A 22,120-nucleotide genomic window follows, 5' to 3' on the forward strand; every position below is an offset into this window, starting at 1 on the left:
TCCATTCCTCTGTCAATAGTCAATGTCTTGACTATTAAAAATAATGCTGCTATGAACATTGTGGTGCATGTATCTTTGGGGTCATAATTTTCATCTTTTCCAGATAGTTGCCCAGATGTGGGATTGCTGGATCATATGGTGGCTCTTTTTTTAGTCTTTCGAGGAATCAGACTTTCTAAGTGAAATTTCCAACTAAATGCTTTGGCATGCGGCTCTAGGGACATCCACAACAGTTAACAGTGTGACAGGGTGCAGCCTGCACACCCCTTAGCACATGGCCACTGGCGTACTCTACTACCGGCTTCCGTTACCAGGCAACGGTTACCACGAGACCACTAACGGTCACACTACAACGCGCCCCTCCCCCACAAGCATACAACTCTCAATGAGTGACCGTTGGCGCTCTTGCTCTGCCATTGGCTGGGGCCACGGTAAGCCCCTCCCTCAAGTGACCAACTGTCACTGAGCAGCATTTAGTGGGCACGCTGAGCAGACAGTTGGCTGGGCGGTGGTCCTCAGGCAGAGAGTGAGGTAAGAGGTGGGACCCTGGCCTCCTCCCTGGGGCCCTCTGTCCCAGGGCCAGCAGGGGAGCTGGGGTGGGGTGTGGGGCTCAGGGGGCCGGCAGGATCTGTGTCCTGGAAGGCTCCAGAGCCCTGGCCAAGGCTGCCCACTGACCAGGCTCAGGCCTTGAGGGGGCGGTGAGCCTCTCCCCAGTCCCTGCCTCTGAGACCTAATGGCAGTGACCGCCTGCCTGGGACATAGTCTGTGAGCCCTGCCCCCGCCATGTGGCTGGCCTGAGGAGCCTGAGCTCCTGACCCAACTGACCTTTGGGTCCTGGGCGCCTGGCCTCCTCCGTGATGCAGCCAGATAGGGTCTGGGGTCTGGGGCCCTGAGGGAGCCTGCTGCTGAGCCTCTCAGCCAGTCCTGGATCTCAGAGGTTGAATGTTGAGCCGCAGGACCTGCTCTTGTCAGAACAGAGAATAAAGTTCGTTTGGTGGAAATTTACGGGAACATGGTTACCTGACCATGACTCAATTCTCAAGAACAAAGGGTCTGACACCGAGACGTTGGCATAAACTCACCATGCCCCTCCCTCAGCTTTCTTAGAAAAGGGTTCTGCTGGGAGCTTTCAGGGAGTCTGGGATTTTTAAAGTATAAACCACTCATACCGTTGCAGGGCCCTCAATAAACATTTCTCTCCTGCAAACTCCGACATTTCGGTATCATTCAGCCTCGGGTACGCAGAGTTGCATTTCAGAAACAACAGTAGAACCATGGGAAGAGGTAATATTCAATCCAGAAAGGAGATGTCTTTCTTTATACTATCCCTTTATAATATAAACAAAGTCAGAACCGATTAGAGCTGGAAGTCACTACAGGGATTATCTGGCCCAGTTTCTGTTCCAGATGAAAGCAGGCTGACAGGTTGTGAGCCTCTCTCCATGTCCTGCAGTTAGTGATGCCCTTTTCCCCCCTTTATCTCATCTCTCTCTTATTGGCACCACACCTGCCCCATTCCACTCTTGCACTAATAGAGTTCCATCTCCTCTCCTTGGCCATCAGTCTCAGGTCTCGATTAGGCTTCATAAAGCCCACTGGTTACAACTGTCTGTGACATCAGACACAAAATTTCTTTCTTTAGTGCCAACGGCTCTCTCTCTGGCCTGCCTTTCAAGCCAGCATCCTCTCCAAATGGTCCAGAAGTCAGTTTCTCCCCTGGGTCTCCCATGACACCAAGGCACCGGATTCCTTTCTTCTTTTCCGCCTCTGCTCACGCTGGTCCTCACCTACTCTTCTCTAGAAAGTCCACCGTTGGCTAATCATTCTTACTTTCCTTGATTTCTGCAACCTATCAACTAGTTTTTGTTTTCTGTTATGTAATTCAAATTAGAAAGAAAATAACTCCACCCCAGAGCTGCTTCCTTGGGTTTTTATGTAGATCTTTTTTAACCTCGCAGAGTGCTCCTGAGGCTGGAACCACACAGATGAGGAAACCCTAGACCAGTGACTGCACTCTTCTTTACCTTGTCCTTTCATTTACTAGCTCACTCAACATTTAAACACCTTTGTGTTGCCTGCCTTTGCTCCCTCGCCTTCTTTAGATCTTCCTCAAGTTCTCAGTGAGGCTTTTCCGATCACTTTATTTAGAACTGAGAACCCCCTCTCCTATCCCACTCTCCCCTTCTCTCTTTGCCTCCTGGATTTTCCTCCAGAGCTGTCAGCACCATCAAACATTTCTCTCTTGAGAGCCTTGCTAATTTATTTCACGCTTGTTGCTTGTCTCCCTTCATAGAAACGAACTGCATGAAACAGGGGTTTTGTCTGTTTTGTTCATCACTGTATGGGTGCTTAGAACAGTGTCTGTTACACAGACGGAAGACGTGAAGATGCAGAGTCAGCCATGAGCTGGCTAAATGTGGAAAATGGTTGTATTCCCAGCATTTGTGTAGTTCAGGCTTAGAGGAAGACCCTGCTTTGAGCCAATGACCACAGCTGTGGTGAGTTCTCACAGAAGGCCCTGGCTGCTAAGGAGGGTGCAATGGGAGCCCTAAACCAGACTCTCTCAGCTGAAGAAGCCTCCCTGAATGAGAAATATTTAAACTGAGAATAACTAACCTCTAGCTCAGGGAGAGAGTGAAGCGAGTAGGGCTCAATTGCTTCAGAGATCTTTTTTCTTAAGCTTTGTTTTATTTTACTGAAGTATAGTTGATTTATAATGTGTTGTTAGTTTCAGTTGTATAGCACAGTGCTCTTTTCCCTTATAGGTTATTACAGGATAGTGCATATAGTTCCCTCTGCTATGTTAATAGGTCCTCATTGGTTATCTATTTTATAAATAGTGTATATCTGTTCATCGCAACTTCCTCATTTATCCCCCCACCATTTCCCCTTTGATTACCATAAGTTGTTTTCTATGTCCAGTTCAGCTGATCTTAGCAGAGCTGTGCACCAAATGCATGCTGAAGACAACAGGAAGAGGCCAGTTGCTGACCTGAGACCATGTTAGACGGCATGCCCACCGACTGGGTGCCATGCATGTTCGCCTTTCCAATTGGTTTTTTCAATACTGGGCAGCGTTTGCCCCCTCCCAGTGTGACTGCCCAGTGTAAAACTGCCATGTGCCTTATAGTACATTTTAAAGGAGAGGTGTAGACATAAAGTAATAAGAAAAGGTTTTACAAAGTAGTCATTGTTAGAATATTGACTAAGCTCTCGTTCTCTCCCCCTACCCAGCCGTGAAGGTTTCCGGTTTTAATTCTGTAAGACTGTATTTTGTGCTTCCTCACACACACAATCTATATGGCGTCTCTGTCCATAGAGCATTCCCTGGCTTGTGTCAGAGCTGGGTACCATCTGGACTTGCTACTGTTTTCCTTGTGACAGATGTTTTTTATGGATGGGGAATTTGTGCTCATCCCTTTGCCTGCCACCTCCCCCCTCCAGCTTAAGGTTTATATTTATTTAACCCAGGTTAGAAATTAGAAATATCTTTTCTTAAAAATAATTCTGTAATCATCTAACCTTCCATACACACCCCGCTAACCCACCGAGTGGTATTGGAGGGGGAGTAAATTACTACTTCAAACTAGTTTTAATCATTATGTAGAAAGCAGTTCTCAAAATTTAGCATCCTTGTTTTCAAGAATGTGTAACTGATGTATGAAAAATTTCATACCAAATCCATGCCTCTTTGGCTCCGTCAAAAGAAGGTAGAATTAAAGTTTTAATAAAAGGGGTCTGGAATTTAAATAAGAACGTCAGTGGAATCTTTATACCAAATTATGTACTTGAATATGTATCCATGGGATATGAAGACACATCTACTGAGAAAAGTTGACAGTGAAAAATAAGAAAAACAACAGGGCAGTCTGATACATTCATTTAAAACCAGTTAGGGGTTAGACATGAGGAAGAAACTCAACTCAAGTTCTGCCTTTTGCTTTATTTTCCAGAAGTCAGAGGCAGCCACTGTTGTGCCTTGATCTACATCCGTGAGTTGCATTGGCACAGGCAAAGAAAGAAGAAACTGTTCTGTCCTTCTTACACAGAGATCTGTTGGGTGATCGATGCAGGGAACTAGAATTCCTCTGTCCAGGGACTCAAGAGTCCAGGAAAGAGGAGCAAATATACACATGTATCTGGACCTACGAGAAGTTGAAAGAAAGCATGACCTTACCAGGTATGCTCAGAGAAGATTCTTCCAGGGGCAGTACCAAAAACCAGGGGTCAGGGAAGAATCCTTTGGAACCCTTGTCTGTAATTAGACAACAATAGGGTGATGCATTCAGCTTGCAGTCTTCAAATAGCAAAAAAAGAGAGAGAGAGAACCAGGAACATGCTAGAAAAAAAAGTATCATAAAAAGGATAGAATGACAATAAGAGGTGGTTGGGAGAACTCATGTCAGGGATCAAGGACTGGAGAGTGTGAAAATTAGCTTCAAATTCAGACTTTTACTTGAAGGAGCTTTGGGAGAGGCCGGTAATAGCTGGAGTCTTGTTGAAGATGATACCTGTGAATTTGTGCAAGTCCTGTCATCTTTTTAACACTTTGTTCCATCATCTAGAAAACAAGGGAGTTGCATTAAATTATATATGAAGGCTTTCACAGCTGTAAAATCATGATTCTAGATCTGTGAAGGGTGTGTTTATAAGACAGGTGTTGAGAAATCATTCATTTTATTCAAAGAAAACAATCAGGAAAAGCAGGGGATTTAAATGAATGAAAGAGAAAGTAAGCAATTGAAAATATTCTTATTTCTTCAAATTATACACTAGGTCCCCTTTATATATTATAAAATGACAGACAACTAGTTGCTAGAAACACTTTTGGCATAATAGCTACGAATTGTTTGGTGTGCTCCCAATGGGTCAAGTGCTATATTTAACTCTTTACATATTTTACTTCATTTAATATTATTATTTCATTTAATAGCACCTATAAAGTAGGTGCTATTATAGGTGCTATTATTGTCCCCACTTCAACAATTAGGAAAGTGAAATTTGCAGTGCAAAAATAAATTTTTCCAGGTCCCCTAGGTACCAAGAGGCAGAGCTGGAATTTTTGAACGCCAGTCTGTCCCGCTGCAAACACTTGCTTATAACCTTAACAACATCCCGTCTTGGACCAAGAATGGCCAGATCCATTTGTGAGATCCCTTCTTTGATTTTGTGATTCTGCAACAGCTGATATAATTTTAAGCACAACTTTCCCCCCAATGTTACCTATCAAGAATGAATATCTAGTGTTTACAGAAATAAAAGTTCTATTACATTTCCTCATGTCAGAGTATACAGAGGGTTTATGTGCTTCTCTGGAAAGAAAAGGAAATACAGCTGTTTTGCAGGTAATAACAGTTTATTTTATGTCCTATTTTCTTTAACAGTGATTGCTCTTACTTGGAAACTCTCCTGGCATTTTGTAGGCAATAAAAACGTAAAAAGAATACTCTTTGCAGAGACTTTCACAAGCCTGGCCCCCAGTTCATAATCTGTAGCACAAGACATCTTCAATCTGATACCAGAGCTGTTTATCAATATGTCCAATGGCAACATAGGGACCAGGGCTGCTCTTATGAGAAGCTCTGGGTCAGTTCTCCTATCATTGCAACCCCCAACATCATTGTGAGAAAAAAAGAACCATGCCAATTTGAGAAAATGCTGAGGAAAATGTTTCTCTGAGAAAGACATAGAAATGAAAATGTGACACCTGCAAAGTAAAAATCATGATTTGATGTTAATAACAGTTAATTGCTCTCTGATTAAATATCCTTATCCGGACTCAGGGCTAGTCCAGAGCAGAACTGTAACAGAAACTCTTTGATCCATTGGAAAACTCCCTTTGAACATCTTCAATGCTTCCCCATTGTATTCTCCTGCTCTACTGATCTCTGTAGGGTTCTCTCCTTGAGTGGCCCCCAGGGAATGAATTTTGTTCTCGGAACCTTCTCTGCTCTCCATTAGAGTCTCATTGGACCTTCCTTGATACTAATAAATTAAATCTGGATGAATGGACATGGGTAGCACTGAATTATTTGCCTTTTTTAATTTAATATTTGAAAAATAATGTATCTATTTAAAAATCACTACTCTAATCCTAACGCCACTAGGTGTCTTGTGTTGATGAGTTATAAGTCTTCCAAGAGCCCTGTGAGATGGATATTTATGGGAGAGGAATGGGGGGCCATGATGTGAAGGGTTTTGCTCAAGGCCTCATAAAGCTTTAGCCAGAGATGATGGTAGAATACCTATGCTCTCTTCACTTTTCTGTATTTCCCCCCCCATGACCTTATAATGAAGACTGCTGAAGATGATGCTAAAATTGTAGGCTTCTCTGGCAATATTAATAACTTCAGATATGCAGATGATACCACCCTTTAGGCAGAAAGTGAAGAAGACCTAAAAAGCCTCTTGATGAAAGTGAAAGAGGAGAGTGAAAAAGGTGGCTTAAAGCTCAATATTCAGAAAACTAAGATCATGGAATCTGGTCCCATCACTTCATGGGAAATAGATGGGGAAACAGTGGAAATAGTGGCATACTTTAATTTTTTGGGCTCCAAAATCACTGCAGATGGTGACTGCAGCCATGAAATTAAAAGATGCTTACTACTTGGAAGGAACATTATGAGACCAACCTAGATAGCATATTAAAAAGCAGAGACATCACTTTGTCAACAAAGGTCCATCTAGTCAAGGCTATAGTTTTCCCAGTAGTCATGTATGGATGTGAGAGTTGGACTATAAAGAAAGCTGAGCGCCGAAGAATTAATGCTTTTGAACTGCGGTGTTGGAGAAGACTTGAGAGTCCCTTGGACTGCAAGGAGATCCAACCAGTCCATCCTAAAGGAAATCAATCCTAAATAATCATTGGAAGGACTGATGCTGAAGTTGAAACTCCAATACTTTGGCCACCTGATGTGAAGAGCTGACTCATTGGAAAAGACCCTGATGCTGGGAAAGATTGAAGGTGGGAGGAGAAGGGGACGACAGAGGATGAGATGGTTGGATGGCATCACAGACTCAATGGACATGAGTGTGAGCAAGCTCCGGGAGTTGGTGATGGACAGGGAGGCCTGGCGTGCCGCAGTCATGGGGTTGCAAAGAGTCAGACCCAACTGAGCGACTGAACTGACTGACTGACTGGCATGGGCAGCCACATATACTAAGTGAGACAGGATGAAGGGACACTTAGCAGGTCTTTCTTCAACCAAATCTATTCTGCAATGTTCTTTCTCATTGATTCTCTTGCTGTCTCCAAACATCTAATAGAACTTCCATTACTACTACTATTTCCGTTACTAATCTTACTACTACTTACTGCTATCCTCTCCTACAGTTTTATAACGCCTTGTCATATTGCTTCAACTCTATGAAGAATAAAATCTTAACTCCAATGATGTTTCTTTCTTTTAACTGCTCCTTGAAGTTTTGGCAAAGTAGTAACAGTACTATTTTTGAATTTTTAGAGCTTGACTGAGAGGCACAGTGGAAATTTAGGATGATTTTGTATTTGTTATTACTCTATCCCGCAGCTAGGGACTTTCAGGGGACTTTTTGAGTGTTCAAGTGTTTGATGTTGTCTTCATGGCCATAGCTGTTTCAGAGAAAGGAATTAAGGAAATCTCATCACCTACTGCAATTTATTGACATTGAGGTCAGTGTGTCCATGGGGACGCAGTTGAACAACACATTTTGCCATTTATAATGACACTGGATTAATTCATGACTTAAAGGGTAGTTGTGGCTCATGGTTCAGAGAATAGGACCTCCTTGAAGGTGAAAGTGTTAGTCGCTCAGTCATGTCCAGTTCTTTGCAACCCCATGAACTATAGCCTGCCAGGCTCCTCTGTCCCTAGAATTTTCCAGGCCAGAACACTGGAGTGGGCTGCCATTCCCTTCTCCAGGGGATCTTCCCGACCCAGGGAATTGAACCCAGGTCTTTTGTATTATGGGCTTCCCTGGTGGCTTAGACAGTAAAGAATCTGCCTGCAATGCAGGAGACCTGGGTTTGATCCCCAGGGCAAGAAGATCCCTGGAGAAGGGAATGGCAGCCCACTCCAATATTCTTGCCTGGGAAATCCCCATGGACAGAGGAGCCTGGTGGGCTACCGTCCATGGGGTTGCAAAGAGTCAGGTATGACTGAGCAACTTTCACACCCCCTTGCATTGCAGGTAGATTTTTTTTTTTTTTTTTTTTTTTACCATTTGAGCCACCAGGACCTCCTTAGTGACCCTTGAAACATACCTATTTCAGCATTGTAAAGATGGTTGGGCAGAGCAGTTTCCCCAAGGCAGCATCTAGGAACTCAGTCAGTCCACCAGCATCAGTAGTAGGTAGATGGTGTAAGAACTGTCCACTGATTGAAATAGGTGCTGCAGAAAATGCCCCCAGTAGCAGAGCACAGGGGTGCCCAACCACCTCCACGTGGGGAGCTGCCCTCTGTCACCAGTGAGAAACCTGAGGGCCAGCTGTAGAATCAGAAGCCCAGTCCCCAGCTCCCCCAAGACCAATCCAATAGCATTTAAGCATTAGAGGCTCTTATAGACTGCCGGAAACACATTGCCCTTTCTGTGTACTTTCTCACCGATGGGGAAAAAATGGGATTGCAAGAGAATCTAAAGACATGGACAGCCATGTTCAGTGGCAAAGCTGGAAATCTGGCATCTCATGTAGGAATTTCAGAATGGGTTTCATTCCCATACACTGTATGGATTTTTGACTTTTGGAATATAGTAAATGTTAACAATTTTTCATCTAGTAAAGAAAGCTTTTCTCCCTTGCTCATAGAACCTTTTGCATTTTCTTCATCTAGAAGGCTTGTAAGATGAACCCTTAAGGAGTTAAATAACCAATCCATAAAAAAGGAAAAGGTCTCTGAAGTACCAGCAACATTACTAGAATTTCAGTGGGTTTTTTCTGTTTTTGTTTTTGTTTTTTAGCTTTTGAAGTTCTTGAGATTATTCTGCAAATATAGCCTTTATTACATTATCTTACTTATGTTAGTAAATAGAACTTTATCTCATGCTGGCAAATGACTTTTTCTGACAATTTCAGCTTCCAAGTTTCCAAGTCTTACCAATGTTGCTTGGATAATAATCGACATATTTATAATACTAAGTTAAATGTGACTGTGAAAAGACTCTAAGAAAAACCCTTTCTATTATGACAGCACATATTAAATAGCTATATAATTTTTTGTGATTAGCATCATTTAATGTTTAAAACCACTTCACATAATCCCTAGGACATAGTTGGGCTTAATTGTTCTATACGTAAACTGCTGTGCATGAAGTTGATAACACTGACATACTGAAAGAAAAATCAGATACTACTTATTAGTTTTAGCAAGTAGGTTTATGTCCCTGGTTGCTCAAAAAAACATTGAGGGCTTAGATATTGAAGGTTTAAAATGGAATAAAACCACTAAACTACTATAAAGTGTACTTATTTAGTTTTATCAGTATGTGTCTATGCCAGATACTACATGTGGAGCTGAAAACTATAGCTAAAAAAGACCCAGTCTTATTTTAAAAAGGTTTGTGGGCACTCAGATACACAAGTAGAGAATTTATATATCACATATAGTTATACTGCATATACATGTATTTAAAATTTTTATTTTGGTGAATAGTTGATTTTCAATTTTGTGTTGGTCACAACAAAGTGATTCAGTTATACATTTACCTATATCCATTGCTTTTCAGCTTTTTTCCCATATAGGTCATTACAGAATATTTAGTAGAGTTCCTATCTAACTGTGCTATACAGTAAGTCCTTGTTGACTATTTTGTAGTAAGGTGCATGTTAATCTCAACATCTTGATTTATTCTCTCCTCTACCTTCTCCTTTTGTAACTATAAGTTTGTTTTCTAAATCTGAGTCTGTTTCTGTTTTATAAATAAGTTCACTTGAATCATTTTTAGATTCCACGTATGACTGGTACCATTTTTCTGATACCATATATATTTGCATTGTCTTTCTCCATCTGACTTTCTTAGTATGATCTTCTCTAGATTCGTCCATGTTGCTGCAAATGGCATTATTTCATCATCCTTTTTAATGACTGAGCAATATTTCGTTGTATATATGCACCACATCCTCTTTATTCATCCATCTGCTGATGGACATTTAGGTTGCTTCCATGTGTTAACCACTATAAATACTGCTGCTGTGAATATTGGAGTGCATGTATCTTTGAAATATGGTTTTCCAGATATATGCCCAGGAGTGGGATTGCTGGATCATACAAATTTTGTGTGAATTTGTCTATTGACCACCTAAATACATCAGAGAATGGCATGAGAATAGACAAGTAGCATTTGGAAAGTGCTATGATATGTACATAGAACATTTATTTACCATGATTTTGATGATCTGCTCTCTAACCCTACTGAGGTTGAGAAAGAAAGAGCAATTTGTCTAAGCCATGTTTCTTAGAAGCAGAAGAGTCAAGTATTGAATAAAACAAATGTGACTACAAAGCTATTATTACCAAGTTCCACCTCCTTCTCTCTCTCCTATCTCCATTGTACCAAATGGCATCCAATACCACCCATTTTTATTGTTTTTTTTTTTTTTGCCTAGATGGTACATTTCAAATGTACTATCTTGCCCTACTGTGCTTGTTTTTGCTGAATGTGTAGGGGCAAACGAAGATGAGACTTAGCCCAGAAGGTTAGTGTCTTATTGCTCAAAACTGATTGGCTACTAAAAAATGGATAATTGCCAAGTGGATCTATAATTATGATCTATTCAAACTATAAAATGTAGGAACTAGAAAGGGCCTTCAAGGCTTCCTCCTTCATTTTATGAATGAAGAAACGGAACCTCACAGTGGTAGAGCTAGTTAGAATCCATTAACCAATCACTTACCAAATGTAGCACAGAGGATTTTATTTGAGCATTATTCAAGCAATGATTTGCAAGAAAAGGCCTTTTTTTGTCACTTGGATTCTTGGCACCATTTTTCAAGCCATGTATGCTAAGATAAATGTATATCTTTATAACAAATGGATTACTGGCATGTACTTCTTGCCTGGGATTATGAGTTTCCAAAGGGTTGCATGGAATCAACCTATAAGAAAAAAAAAACAAACCAAAAACCTAGGGGAAACTAATCTTTTCAGATTAATTTAGTTCTCCCATCCCAGTTTATGAGGCAGCAATCTTGCCATGCTTATTGATTATCAGACAAGACTACTAATCCCCTTAAGGTCATTAACTGTACTTAATTAAAGAGCAGTTAGCTAGCTTCTCTTTACTAAAGTAATGTGGCTGTTAAAAGTGATTTGTACTTTACCAATATGGCAGCCATTAATCTGAAGATCAATTTGTCATTTATATTTTCCCAAACAAATATATTTGGTAGGTCAAGTGAGCACTGATATTTCTCACATGCCCTCTTGATGCACTCACTGTATCTGTAATTGTCAAAAGAAGGAAAGCTTCCAACTGCCCTGCCTATATGAGGGAACAGCCATTCCTATCTTTCTGAGCTTTGCACCTAGTTATTGTTTGCTTAACAATCTGATGCTTTTCCCCATTGGCCAAAGATGGTGTAGAGGATAGTGGTGATTTGAAAAATAAAATTGTTTCTTTGTAACTGGCTGTGTTCCAAAAATAACAAAAATGAAGGAAACATGAATTCACATTATAGAGTAGTTCCAGAGACATATTAGAGAAATCAAAACAGTGTTTACAAAATATACAGTTGAAAATCATATGATGCTGCATTTATTGTATATAATTTCACAGCATAGTTGTAGGACCATAAAGATGATAGGATTTATGAAGTGGCCTTTATAGTGTTCTGTATTTCATCCTATGTGCTTTATTTCAGGATTGTACCTACAAAAGTAAAAGTTCAGTAACACTGTACCTGCTAACAAACACCTGTGTGGATGGTTAGGTGTTAAGGGGTTCTTAAGGAAAAAAAAAAGAGTAAGTACATCAAACAGGTTCTAATAAATGTCACAGGTCACTGCTGGATGTGACCTACAGTGCAACTGGGGTTCTTGCAGGAAATACTGGAGAAGTAACAGTACTCCGGGAGGTGATAATAAACGTGAGCACTTGGGTTACTTTCTAGACTGTCTGAATTCCTTTATTTTTCTTCTAGGGTTCATTTCTATTTGCTATTTGGAAAAATAGATTCCTAAAAATGGCTCTCTCATTTGGGAACACGTAGGTAAACATCAAGCTCCCTGAAGAAACAAAACAAACCAAGAAGATTTCATTAACAGAGATAATCTTTTGTCTGTTTCTCCAAATTACAGTTCAAAAGATTAGACCATGATAAACAAGAGAAAAAACTGCTGTTTCTGTGAGGTGAGTCCAAGTCTCATGTCACCAAATGATATAGGTAGAGAGATGCTTGGTCCTTTCTGACTCCGGATCCTTTTATAATCACAAACCATTTTGGCTTTCAGAGCTGACCAAATGTGCAAAACCTAACAACACAGGTGCTGGTACTGCTGGTGCAGCCTCCCTAATCTCAGCCAGACTTCCCTTCTGACTCGGGCGTATCATCACTATCCCGCTGAAAATATCTTGTGATTCTAATTTTGCTCTTGGGATGGAGACCAATGTTTTGGGGTAATTACTTGACTTTTTGGAACTATCTGTGACAAATTCTCTTTTGTATTTCCAACCACAATTTAACATACATACTTCAGATATGCTGTTGTAGTGCCAGAAGAACAATGTGATGAACCATGGCCCGGATGAGGAGGTTCCTAGATAATCATCAGTAGGAAGGTAAGTCTTGGGGTTGGAGCCAATGAGTAGAGCACAGTAACTAGGGCTATGGTGTAAGGAGCATAACATTCAGTAGTGCTCACTGAGCTTATTGCTCCACCAGGCACATTGTTTACCTCTCTGATTATGCAATCACTTGTGAGATTTTGCTATTACCTTCAGTTTTCAAGTTAGGGAATTGAGGCCTGGAAGACCCCACACTTAGATGACTTTGGGGTGAGGTCAAGTCCTTTTCATTATACTAACATTTAAGGAGAGAGAGAGAGAGAGATGAACGAACACTTGGAAGGGGCAGCCAGAACCATCCCAGGCCACGCTCTGCTGCTGCTGCGTCTCTTCAGCTGTGTCTGACTCTTTGTGAGCCTCTGGACCGGGGCCCGCCAGGCTCCTCTGTGCATGAGGTTCTCCAGGCAAGAATGCTGGAGTGGGTTGCCGTACCCTCCTCCAGGGGATCTTCCTGACCCGGGGATTGAACCCGAATCTCTATGTCTCCTGCACTGGCAGACAGGTTTTTACCACTAGTGCCACCTGGAAAGCCCAAGTCAAGCCCACCCATACTCAGATACTGAAGCACTAGAGAGAATCATTTTTTAGTCACCACGACTCTATGTCAAAGTGAGTAGTGGGGAAATGGTGATAGCTTCAAGTTTCGTGGTTTTACAAATGTTTTGCTTAAGCTCTGTCCGGTGTCCTGAAATGGCTGATTCCTAACATAAAATAATCAAATTAAAAAATACATCAAAAAGTAAAATCACAGATGAAAATTTTTAAAATGTAAAATATGAATAGAAATTAATACAATAATCCCCATATATTAGCATCTAGCTTAACCAAATATTAACATTAAGTACTGCTTTATTATAGCTCATGATTTTCACAAATAATATTTTAATTATTATTAATTTCTAAATATTACATATTTCTCAAAATGTACGTGTTGTTTATGTTTGTGTTCTTTCTATATACAATTTTTATTGTTGATTTCTAGGCTAAATTTCATTATAGTAAACAAACAAATAACCAAATTCCAGAGAAAAGCGCTTGGCCATGTTTGTTGTATTAGGTTGGTATAGTTATGCATTAAAGTATACTGTATTACTCAACATTTTTATTACTCGAGGATTAATGCATCTGGAGTAGCAGAAACCAAGCCTTAAGTAAATTAACCAAATTCATAATTTTCAATCTGTGATATGTTTTCTTAGTTGTTATTCTGTGCTTTCCTTTTACTTTCTTTATACATGCTTGTGTTTGCCAATGTCATAGCCATATCCAGGACATCTCTTTAATATTCCTTTGGTGACTATTAAATTTGATTTAAAAATACTTTCATTTGGATATTTTCAAGCTGCTTACCAGTTAGCAGTATTTTTAATGTCCTATTTATCTAATACAGTGCCTTGTGCTGTTTTCATAATCAGATAAGGGTCATTAAACCATTTTTGAGATTAAACAGCACAAAACCATTTTTTTTCCCTGTTTATGTGCCCCATTAATATTGGAGCTTATGCTTACCATGGCTTAATGTTTCAATTTTAAAATATCATTTTTGTTAATATGGAAAGGCTCTGCTATCTAATTGTAAGGATTATTTCCATTACCTTCCACCTTTGAGTGTAATCTCTGCAAATATTGGCCTCCATATTTCTTTGAACAGACAGATTTTTAACCTTGGACATTTTTCAGGACATCATTCAAAATATAGTTATGTATCCTTACTTATTTAGTTTTTAAAAAATTTTTGGGAGCAGTTTTAGGTTTGCAGCAAAATTAGAAGGAGGTAGAGATTTCCCATGTGCCTTCTGCCCCACCCTCCAATGTGCATAGAAAGCACCAGAATATACCAGAATGCTACATTTTTTTTTAAACTAAGGATAAGCCTAGATTGATACATCATAGTCAACCAAAGTCTGTAAGTTTGCATTTTGGTTCATTCTTGGTGTTGTACATGCTATAGGTATAAACAAAGTATAATGACATCCATTGTTATAATAGCAAAAACAGTATTTTCACTCTGTGCTCAGCTTATTCATGTCTCTCCCACCTATGCCCGCCAACCTTGGCAACCACTGATCTTTTTACTGTCTCCATAGTTTTTCTTTTCCCATATCACGTAGTTAGAATCACAAAGTATGCAGCACTTTCAGATTGGCTTCCTTCACTTAGCAATATGTATATCTCTTAGCAATCCATGTCTTTTTGTATCTTGATAGCTCATTTCTTTTTAGCAAGAGTAATTTTCCATTTCTGGAGGTACCACTGTTCATATATCCATTCACTTACTGAAGGGTGTCTTAGGATGCTTCCAAGTTTGGCAATTGTAAGTAAAGCTACAGTAAACATCTGTGTGTAGGTTTGTGTGAAGACATAAGTTTCCAACTGTTTTGCATAGGAGTGTGCTTGCTTAGTGTTTTAAGAAGCCACTGAGCTGTTTTCCAAAGTGGCTGTGCCATTTTCATCCCCTCAAGTCAGAAGAGTTCCTGTAGCTCCACATCGCTTCACCAGCATTTGATGCTGTCAGTGTTCTGGAGTTTGGCCCTTCTATTAAGTAGATGAAAGTGAAGTTGCTCAATCGTGTCCAATTCTTTGCAATCCCATGGACTGTAGTCTACCAGGCTTCTCCGTCCATGGGATTTTCCAGGTAGGAATACTGGAGTGGGTTGCCATTTCCTTCTTCAGGAGATCTTCCCGACCCAGGGTTTGAACCCGGGTCTCCCACATTATAGGCAGATGCTTTACTGTCTGAGCCACCAGGGAAGTAGATAGTGGTATCTTATTGTTTTAATTTGCATTTCCCTGATGATGTACAGTGCGGAGCATCTTTTTATGTGCTTATTTGCCATCTGTATATCTTCTTTATGACCAACCTAGACAGCATATTAAAAAGCAAGAGACATTACTTTGTCGACAAAGGTCCATCTAGTCAAAGCTATGGTGTTTCCAGTAGTCACGTATGGATGTGAGAGTTGGACTATAAAGAAAGCTGATTGACTCTTTTTTATTTCTTCTAGGTCCTTGTTAAACATTTCTTGCATCTTCTCAATCATTGTCTCCAGGTTATTTATCTGTAACTCCATTTTGTTTTTAAGATTTTGGATCATTTTTAAAATCAATGAATACAGTAATGTTGCAGGATATAAAATTAACACACAGAAATTCCTTGCATTCCTATACACTAACAATGAGAAAACAGAAAGAGAAATTAAGGAAACAATACTATTCACCATTGCAACAAAAAGAATAAAATACTTAGGAGTATATCTACTTAAAGAAACAAAAGACCTATATATAGAAAACTATAAAACACTGATGAAAGAAATCAAAGAGGATACAAATAGATGGAGAAATATACCATGTTCATGGATTGGAAGACTCAATACTGTGAAAATGGCTATACTACCCAAAGCAATCTATAGATTCAATGCAATCCCTATCAAGCTACCAACGGTATTTTTCACAGAACTAGAACAAATAATTTCACAATTTATATGGAAATACAAAAAACCTTGAATAGCCAAAGTAATCTTGAGAAAGAAGAATGGAACTGGAGGAATCAACCTGCCTGACTTCAGGCTCTACTACAAAGCCACAGTCATCAAGACAGTATGGTACTGGCACAAAGACAGAAATATAGATCAATGGAACAGAATTGAAAGCCCAGAGATAAATCCACATACCTATGGACACCTTATCTTTGACAAAGGAGGCAAGAATATACAGTGGAAAAAAGACAACCTCTTTAACAAGTGGTGCTGGGAACACTGGTCAACCACTTGTAAAAGAATTAAACTAGAACACCTTCTAACACCATACACAAAAATAAACTCAAAATGGATTAAAGATCTAAATGTGAGACCAGAAACTATAAAACTACTAGAGGAGAACATAGGCAAAACACTCTCCGACGTAAATCACAGCAGGATCCTCTATGACCCACCTCCCAGCATATTGGAAATAAAAGCAAAAATAAACAAATGGGACCTAATGAAACTTAAAAGCTTTTGCACAACGAAGGAAACTATAAGCAAGGTGAAAAGACGGCCCTCAGAATGGGAGAAAATAATAGCAAACGAAGCAACAAAGGATTAATCTTAAAAATATACAAGCAGCTCCTGCAGCTCAATTCCAGAAAAATAAATGACCCAATCAAAAAATGGGCCGAGGAACTAAACAGACATTTCTCCAAAGAAGACATACAGATGGCTAACAAACACATAAAAAGATGCTCAACATCACTCATTATCAGAGAAATGCAAATCAAAACCACAACAAGGTACCATTACACACCAGTCAGGATGGCTGCTATCCGAAAGTCTACAAGCAATAAATGCTGGAGAGGGTGTGGAGAAAAGGTAACCCTCTTACACTGTTGGTGGGAATGCAAACTAGTACAGCTGCTATGAAGAACAGTGTGGAGATTTCTTAAAAAACTGGAAATATAACTGCTATATGACCCAGCAATCCCACTTCTGGGCATACACACCGAGAAAGCTAGGTCTGAAAGAGACACATGCACCCCAATGTTCATCGCAGCACTGTTTATAATAGCCAGGACATGGAAGCAACCTAGATGCCCATCAGCAGATGAATGAATAAGGAAGCTATGGTACATATACACAATGGAATATTACTCAGCCATTAAGAAGAATTCATTTGAATCAGTTCTAATGAGATGGATGAAACTGGAGCCCATTATAAAGAGTGAAGTAAGCCAGAAAGATAAAGACCAATACAGTATACTAACGCATATATATGGAATTTTAAAAGATGGTAACGATAACCCAATATGCAAAGCAGAAAAAGAGACACAGATGTACAGAACAGACTTTTGGACTCTGTGGGAGAAGGCAAGGGTGGGATGTTCTGAGAGAATAGCACTGAAACAAGTATACTATCAAAGGTGAAACAGACCACCAGCCCAGATTGGATGCATGAGACAAGTGCTCGGGGCTGGTGCACTGGGAAGACCCAGAGGAATGGGATGGGGAGGGAGGCGGGAGGGGGGATCGGGATGGGGAGCACATGTAAATCTATGGCTGATCCATGTCAATATATGGCAAAAACTACAACAATATTGTAAAGTAATTAGCCTCCAACTAAAAAAAATAAATGGAAAAAAAAAAAAAAAAAGCTGAGCATTGAAGAATTAATGCTTTTGAACCATGGTGTTGGAGAAGACTCTTGGAGAGTCCCTTGGACTGCAAGGAGATCCAACCAGTCAATCCTAAAGGAAATCAGTCCTGAACATTCATTGGAAGGACTGATGCTGAAGTTGAAACTCCAATACTTTGGCAATTTGATGCAAAGAACAGACTCGTTGGAAAAGACCCCAATGCTGGGAAAGATTGAAGGTGGGAGGAGAAGGGGATGACAGAGGAATAAATGGTTGGATGGCATCACTGACTCAATGGACATGAGTTTGAGCAATCTAGGGGAGTAGTTGATGGACAGGGAAGCCTGGTGTGCTGTAGTCCATGGGGTCGCAAAGAGTCAGACACAACTGAGCAACTGAACTGATATCTTCTTTGGTGAAGTATTCTTAAGGTCCTGTAATAGCTGAAACATAAGGTCATTGTAAATTTTATCCTGTAGCATAGTGATTGGAGATATCTTTCCATGCCCAGGTGTTAACTTTCTGCAGCCTTTCAATTCCTAGAAGTGGGGTTGCTTTTTGCATAATATACCTCCTCACACAGGTGGCCTCCACAGGGGGCTCTGCTGCCTTGGGATGATCTCAGGCCCCTAAACTGGCCTTTCCCATCAATGAACCAGGGCCTCCACAACTTCCTCCTGTGCTCTATATAGTGATCAGGCTCTATATGTTAGATGTCTCTGGATAAAGTAGTACCCATTCCTCTTACCTTTATGTTTTCCTTAAAGGAGAATGAATCATGTTGTATAGCTGAGGATGCAAATGTTTTGACAACAGGTTTAGATTTGGATTCAGGAGACTGGGGTTCACATTGCCCTTATTCTCTCCAAATTTTAGTATTCTCTCTCTCTCTCTTTTTTTTAGGCAAGGCTTTATTGGGGGCCCAGCTACATGCACGCAGCTACATCAGAGGAGGAGAGAGAATAAACATGTTCACTTGGTTGCTCTCTGCCTGATGGGATGGGGGCAAGCTTAATCCTTATATGGGTTGAGAGTAGGGTGTATCCAGGGGTAGGGTCCAAGGGACAGCTTAGGTGGTGTTATGTGCAGGGAGCATGCTCAGTACCTTGCTTTGCTCCCCACACCCTGTTTTTGCTCCTGGCTCTTCAGAAATGGCAGTAGGGGTTCTTTGATCTTTTTATATCTTTTGTTCAGAATTTGCCCCACCTGCACAGGCCTGCAGTTAGATTTAGTCCCACATAGTTTCTTTGTAATTTGTTGCTGATAGAGAGGTATATGCAGGCGCAAGTATTGCAGTACTGCAGCAAAAGGTCCAGGTCCCAGCCTGTCTCATTGTTCCTACACTCATTCTCAAGGGTTAAGTGGCTAAAGGTCTCATTTTCTGAAATTTCTTCCTGCTAGACAGGGGCTGCAGACTCTAGCCTACTCTAAAGGTGTAGAGCCCCTTATTCTGGATATCACTGTTACCTCCTTCTCAGGGTTTTTATGAAAGCTAAAATAGATCATTGTACATCAATATTGTTTTTAAATTGTGAAATACCATTTTAAGTTTAGATGTCACCATGCTCACTACCAGTAATAACCTCTGTAAATGTCAACATCTGAATAGCATCTAATATGTGCCAGATTCTGTCCCAAGTTCTTTGTTCTGTTAAACTCCCTTCAGCCTGTCTAACAGCCCTGAGAGGTGGGGACAGTGAAATCTCCGTTTTACAGGTGGGTAAACTAAGACGTTAAGCAACTTACTGGAGTGACACATAGCTAGTAAACGAATGAGCTGAGATTTGACTCTGTACTCTATGTCCATAACCAGTATATTACACGCTTTTTTAATGACCATAATGCTAATGAAGAGAATGATACTAATTATTACATCCAAGTACTATAATGTACCAGTCTTCTTTACAGATCAGTAAGTTTGACTTCTTTCTAATCGTCCTACAGTCCTTAATCATTGACCCAGCTCCTGAATAAATATTTTTGGAAAAGTAAGGGAATGACACAGTGTGCAGAAATTTAAAATACATGTCCTAATACAGTGGGTCAACATCTCATTTCCACTCTTGGTGACAGTGTTGTTAGGAACAGCTAAATTTAAATAGTAATATAATCTTTTCTTTTGTTATAAAATATTAATCATGATTTTCAACTGTATTTTCAAGGAAATTATTGGTCACATCTGTGTCTACAATGTATTCTGCCATCTCCTTTATTTTAGCTGTCCTCAGTTTAGATAAAATGCATTAAACTTGTATTTATTTCTTCTCAGGTATTCATGACACTTTAAAGAGATTGTTTAGTTACACTTATGCTTGTCATCCCCAGCATGTAGCTTGCCAAATAGAGTTACAATATATGCTAAGGGACGTGAATGCTTCTGAACTGTGCTGTGAAACTTTGTCCCTAACGCTACCAATCTCTTTGTTGAGTCCTCATTCCCCCTAATGCGGGAATGTGTTGTAGTCAGTTCTGGGTTTTCTCAGCCATTCTAGATTTTAGTTCAGTTAATTAAATTTGTCCTTTCTTCCTTTTACCCCCTAGGGTCCTTTTACCCCTAGCATCCACTTCCTGGGGCTCACATGGCATCAGGGAGAAGGGTCTGTCCATGATGCCGTCAGGTGAGGTCAGCACAGTTCTGCATGGTCTCTGGTCTTCAGTCATGTACTTGGTGGCTTCACTGTTCTGAACCCAAGGCTCCCTTTCTTTTCACTGACCAAACCTCAACACTTACATAAGACTTTGAGGGATATGGGGAAATAGGGGAGATGATTTTGTGTACTCAGGGCTTCTGGAGATTTACAGGAGTTGAGGGGGAGAGTTGGGGGGAATATTGTATGGTATCTCCTCAACCTGCCCCTGTTTAACACCCTGATTTCTGCTCCTGCTGCTCAGGACCTCATTCACCTTCTTGGGCTCTACCTAATGAATTCAGGGCCTTCCTATCCTTCTGTAGTCAAACTTATCTGCAGTTTCTTTGTCTCTTTTCCATTCTGCTCCCTCTGCCCTCCAATGAGGATCATGTTCTTTCCCATTTTGATGTGAGAGTGGGGGCCTGGAGGTGGGAGAAATAACAGTACAAAACTGGTTCTCTATCATGGCAAATCCTTGCAAATCTTCCCTTATAGAAAGGGGATTTTTTTACCAGGAATAAGCTCTTGGAATGAAAGTCAAGATGATGATTTTTTTTTTCAAGGATCCCAGTATCTATGTTTCCCTGGCTTTGAGTGCTCCTGAAATGAGAGGGGGGTGAGGCGAGACAGAGGGTAGGACTAGGCAGGAGACGTGTTGACATCCTCTCACCACAGATATTTAATAAAACTTCCCAAATCTAAGTCACTGCCATCAACAGTGGAGCATTTGTCCATTTTCTCCTGCTGGTTCCCTTTGATTTTCAAGATGAGTGTGAGAAGTGGAGCAGCTTGCATTGTTGAAGAAGGAATGGCTGATTCATGTCAGTGTATGACAAAACCCACTGAAATGTTGTGAAGTAATTAGCCTCCAACTAATAAAAAAAAAAAAAAGAATGGCTGTGCTTCTGCTCCTCTGTTCTGATTGTTTCTTTTCAAGTAATTTTTCAAATATTTATTGATGTGCCCATGTAATTCTTTGTGCCATTCTTGTTCTAGACATTGGAGGAGTTCTTGCATGGAAATATTGGACATAGCAATGAACTAGCAGACACAAACTACTTTTTGGGATTTTTAGCCTCTTCTGGAAGATTAACATACCAACAATAAAAGATGGTGCATGCCATGAAAGTGGAGTAAAAGAGACTGACTTCGTTATGGCTGTAGTTTTGCAAAATTTTTATGTGTTATAAAAATAAAAGAAAAGAGAATCATCTTATGGTGCTGAGACAAAACTGAAGTTCAATCATCCTGTGACCTTTTCTCATTACTTACAAGTAGGTATGAGGGTGAAAATGTTAAGACAGATTCACCATTACTTATAAAGTACTACCACTTGGTATAAATTTAACGCTTCAGTGGATGTTAAAGAGATTAACATCGATTAAGGAAAAACATATGATGATAATACAGTTTCTTTAATTATATAAGAAATATAAAATGTATATAAATAAATACATTTTATTATTTTATTTTAACATTAAGCATGCATGGTATACTGATGAGTCTGACAAAATGATTCTGGAATGACACTCAGCATAGTCATCCACAAAAATAGTTCTGACTACATCAGAATTCATTGTTAAAAATAAACTTGCATGGAAATATGACTCATAATCAACTGAA

At 40.0% G+C, this 22,120-nt stretch overlaps 1 long non-coding RNA gene across 3 annotated transcripts; it reads left to right on the forward strand.

Annotated features, from left to right (window-relative positions):
• The first annotated feature begins 388 nt into the window (after positions 1-388).
• On the forward strand, positions 389-21,708 carry LOC110144948 (uncharacterized). Of its 3 annotated transcripts, XR_002316019.2 has the most exons (6): positions 389-531; positions 3,954-4,180; positions 12,274-12,325; positions 12,673-12,754; positions 20,409-20,485; positions 21,494-21,708. It is a non-coding gene; the product is annotated as an uncharacterized lncRNA (long non-coding RNA). The 3 variants fall into 3 exon arrangements; XR_002316018.2 differs by lacking the exon at positions 20,409-20,485; XR_011490410.1 differs by lacking the exons at positions 20,409-20,485; positions 21,494-21,708 and adding an exon at positions 15,766-17,722.
• Positions 21,709-22,120: the final 412 nt, after the last annotated feature.

This window comes from Odocoileus virginianus, chromosome 11, assembly GCF_023699985.2.
Source record: "Odocoileus virginianus isolate 20LAN1187 ecotype Illinois chromosome 11, Ovbor_1.2, whole genome shotgun sequence".
Taxonomy (NCBI): domain Eukaryota; kingdom Metazoa; phylum Chordata; class Mammalia; order Artiodactyla; family Cervidae; genus Odocoileus; species Odocoileus virginianus.